Raw genomic sequence first — 4961 nt, 5'->3', positions numbered from 1 at the left:
TTTGCCCCAGTCCTGGTAACCTTGGCGGCGGTGGTGAGGGGTGGGGAAGGTTTGTTGATGCAATATACCTCCGGTAACTTTTTTGTCAATATCATGATAACTCACACATCATATACCTGATAACTTTGCCGTCGGGGGGGGGGAGGGGGGGCTGATCAAGTATCCCCGGTAACATTTGTGTGAATAGCATGGTAACTCACACATTGGAGACCCGATAATTTATGCACCCCGGTCCTAGTACTTTTCGCGAGGGAGGGGTGATGAAATATACCCCCGATAACTATTATATCAATAGCACGGTAACTCACACCTCGTAGACCTGATAACTAATGTACCCCAGTCTTTGGTAAATTTGGTGACTGGGTGGGCGTAGGGTGGTTGATGAAATATGACATTGGTAACTTTGTTGGAAATATGCCCTAGAGGCAATAATAAAAGGATTATTATTATATTTCCTTGTTCATGATAATTGTCTTTATTCATGCTATAATTGTGTTATCCGGAAATCGTAATACATGTGTGAATGATAGACACCAACATGTCCCTAGTAAGCCTCTAGTTGACTAGATCGTTGATCAACAGATGGTCATGGTTTCCTGACTATGGACATTGGATGTCATTGATAACGAGATCACATCATTAGGAGAATGATGTGATGGACAAGACCCAATCCTAAACATAGCACAAGATCGTATAGTTCGTTTGCTAGAGTTTTCCAATGTCAAGTATCCTTTCCTTAGACCATGAGATCGTGTAACTCCCGGATACCATAGGAGTGCTTTGGGTATACCAAACATCACAATGTAACTGGGTGACTATAAAGGTATACTACGGGTATCTCCGAAAGTGTCTGTTGGGTTGACACGGATCAAGACAGGGATTTGTCACTCCGTATGACGGAGAGGTATCACTGGGCCCACTCGGTAATGCATCATCATAATGAGCTCAAAGTGACCAAGTGTCTGGTCACGGGATCATGCATTACGGTACGAGTAAAGTGACTTGTCGGTAACGAGATTGAACGAGGTATTGGGATACCGACGATCAGATCTCGGGCAAGTAACATACCGATTGACAAAGGGAATTGTATACGGGGTTGCTTGAATCCTCGACATCGTGGTTCATCCGATGAGATCATCGAGGAGCATGTGGGAACCAACATGGGTATCCAGATCCCGCTGTTGGTTATTGACCGGAGAGCGATCTCGGTCATGTCTACATGTCTCCCGAACCCGTAGGGTCTACACACTTAATGTTCGATGACGCTAGGGTTGTAGGGATATGTATATGCAGTAACCCGAATGTTGTTCAGAGTCCCGGATGAGATCCCGGACGTCACGAGGAATTCCAGAATGGTCCGGAGGTAAAGAATTATATATAGGAAGTGCTATTTTGGCCGTCGGGACAAGTTTCGGGGTCACCGGTATTGTACCGGGACCACCGGAAGGGTCCCGGGGGTCCACCGGGTGGGGCCACCTATCCCGGAGGGCCCCATGGGCTGAAGTGGGAAGGGATCCAGCCCAAAGTGGGCTGGGGCGCCACTTCCCCCTAGGGCCCATGCGCCTAGGGTGGGGAAACCCTAAAGGAAGAGTCCTCGGAGGGGAAGGCACCTCCGAGGTGCCTTGGGGAGGAGGGATTCCTCCCTTGGCCGCCGCCCCCCAGGAGATTGCATCTCCTAGGGCCGGCGCCCCCCTAGGCCCCCTATATATAGTGGGGGGAAGGGAGGACCTCTCACCCTTGCCTTTGGTGCCTCCCTCTCCCTCTCCAACACCTCCTCCTCCTTCATAGTGCTTGGCGAAGCCCTGCCGGAGTACTGCAGCTCCATCACCACCACGCCATCGTGTTGCTGCTGGAGCCATCTTCCTCAACTTCTCCTTCCCCCTTGCTGGATCAAGAAGAAGGAGACGTCATGCTGACCGTACGTGTGTTGAACGCGGAGGTGCCGTCCGTTCGGCGATAGGATCTCCGGTGATTTGGATCACGCCGAGTACGCCTTCCTCATCCCCGTTCTTTGAACGCTTCCGCGCGTGATCTACAAAGGTATGTAGATGCAATCCGATCACTCGTTGCTAGATGAACTCCTAGATGGATCTTGGTGAAACCGTAGGAAATTTTTTGTTTTCTGCAACGTTCCCCAACAGTGGCATTATGAGCTAGGTCTATGCGTAGTTCTCTTGCACGAGTAGAACACAATTTATTGTGGGCGTTGATGTTGTCAACTTTCTTGCCGCTACTAGTCTTATCTTGCTTCAACGGTATTGTGCGATGAAGCGGCCCGGACCAAACTTACACGTACGCTTACGTGAGACCGGTTCCACCGACTAACATGCACTAGTTGCATAAGGTGGCTGGCGGGTGTCTGTCTCTCCCACTTTAGTTGGAGCGGATTCGATGAAAAGGGTCCTTATGAAGGGTAAATAGAAGTTGACAAATCACGTTGTGACTTTCACGTAGGTAAGAAAACGTTCTTGCTAGAACCCTACTTCAGCCACGTAAAACATGCAACAATAATTAGAGGACGTCTAACTTGTTTTTGCAGCAAGTGCTTTGTGATATGATATGGCCAAAGTTGTGATAAATGATGAATGATATATATGTGATGTATGAGATGTTCATGCTATTGTAATAAGAATCACGACTTGCATGTCGATGGGTATGACAACCGGCAGGAGCCATAGGAGTTGTCTTTATTTTTTGTATGACCTGCGTGTCATTGAGAAACGCCATGTAAATTACTTTACTTTATTGCTAAACGCGTTAGCCGTAGTAGTACAAGTAATAGTTGGCGAGCAACTTCATGGAGACACGATGATGGAGATCATGATGATGGAGATCATGGTGTCATGCCGGTGACAAGATGATCATGGAGCCCCACGATGGAGATCAAAGGAGCTATGTGATATTGGCCATATCATGTCACTATTATTATTTGATTGCATGTGATGTTTATCATGTTTCTGCATCTTGTTTACTTAGAACGACGGTAGTAAATAATATGACCCCTCATAATAATTTCAAGAAAGTGTTCCCCCTAACTGTGCACCGTTGCGACAGTTCGTTGTTTCGAAGCACCACGTGATGATCGGGTGTTAGATTCTAACGTTCACATACAACGGGTGTAAGACAGATTTACACATGCAAACACTTAGGTTGACTTGACAAGCCTAGCATGTACAGACATGGCCTCGGAACACAGAAGACCGAAAGGTCGAGCATGAGTCGTATAGAAGATACGATCAACATGAAGATGTTCACCGATGTTGACTAGTCCGTCTCACGTGATAATCGGACACGGCCTAGTTAACTCGGATCATGTTATACTTAGATTACAGGAGGGATGCCTATCTAAGTGGGAGTTCATTGAATAATTTGATTAGATGAACTTAATTATCATGAACTTAGTCTAAATATTTTACAATATGTCTTGTAGATCAAATGGCCAACGTAGTCCTCAACTTCAACGTGTTCCTAGAGAAAATCAAGCTGAAAGACGATGGCAACAACTACACGGACTGGGTCCGAAACCTGAGGATCATCCTCATAGCTGCCAAGAAAGATTATGTCCTACAAGCACCGCTGGGTGACGCACCTGTTCTCCCTGCAGAACAAGACGTTATGAACGCTTGGCAGGCACGTACCGATGACTACTCCCTCGTTCAGTGCGGCATGCTTTACAGCTTAGAGCCGGGGCTCCAAAAGCGTTTTGAGAGACACGGAGCATATGAGATGTTCGAGGAGCTGAAAATGGTTTTCCAAGCTCATGCCCGGGTCGAGAGATATCAAGTCTTCGACAAGTTCTTCAGCTGTAAGATGGAGGAAAACAGTTCTGTCAGTGAGCACATACTCACTATGTCTGGGTTGCATAACCGCTTGACTCAGCTGGGAGTTAATCTCCCGGATGACGCGGTCATTGACAGAATCCTTCAGTCACTTCCACCGAGCTACAAGAGCTTTGTGATGAACTTCAATATGCAGGGGATGGAAAAGACCATTCCTGAAGTATTTGCAATGCTGAAATCAGCAGAGGTAGAAGTCAAAAAGGAACATCAAGTGTTGATGGTGAATAAAACCACTAAGTTCAAGAAAGGCAAGGGTAAGAAAACCTGAAAGAAGGACGGCAAGGGAGTTGCCGCGCCCGGCAAGCAAGCTGCCGGAAAGAAGCCAAAGAATGGACCCAAGCCCGAGACTGAGTGCTTTTATTGCAAGGAAAGTGGTCACTGGAAGCGGAATTGCCCCAAATACTTAGCGGACAAGAAGGCCGGCAAAATGAAAGGTATATGTGATATACATGTAATTGATGTGTACCTTACCAGTACTCGTAGTAGCTCCTGGGTATTTGATACCGGTGCAGTTGCTCACATTTGTAACTCAAAGCAGGAGCTGCGGAATAAGCGGAGACTGGCAAAGGACGAGGTGACGACGCGCGTCGGGAATGGTTCCAAGGTCAATGTGATCGCCGTCGGCACGCTACCTCTACATTTACCTTCGGGATTAATTTTAAATCTTAATAATTGTTATTTAGTGCCAGCTTTGAGCATGAACATTGTATCAGGATCTCGTTTAATTCGAGATGGCTACTCATTTAAATCTGAGAATAATGGTTGTTCTATTTATATGAGAGATATGTTTTATGGTCATGCTCCGATGGTGAATGGTTTATTCTTAATGAATCTCGAGCGTAATGCTACACATGTTCATAGTGTGAGTACCAAAAGACGTAAGATTGATAATGATAATCCCACATACTTGTGGCACTGCCGCCTTGGTCACATAGGTGTCAAACGCATGAAGAAGCTCCTTGCTGATGGACTTTTAGAGTCTCTTGATTACGAATCATTTGACACATGCGAACCATGCCTCATGGGTAAAATGACCAAGACTCCGTTCTCAGGAACAATGGAGCGAGCAACCAACTTATTGGAAATCATACATACTGATGTGTGCGGTCCAATGAGTGTTGA

The sequence above is a fragment of the Triticum dicoccoides genome, chromosome 2A, assembly GCF_002162155.2.
Source record: "Triticum dicoccoides isolate Atlit2015 ecotype Zavitan chromosome 2A, WEW_v2.0, whole genome shotgun sequence".
Taxonomy (NCBI): Eukaryota; Viridiplantae; Streptophyta; class Magnoliopsida; order Poales; family Poaceae; genus Triticum; species Triticum dicoccoides.
This window is presented reverse-complemented; position numbering follows the sequence as displayed.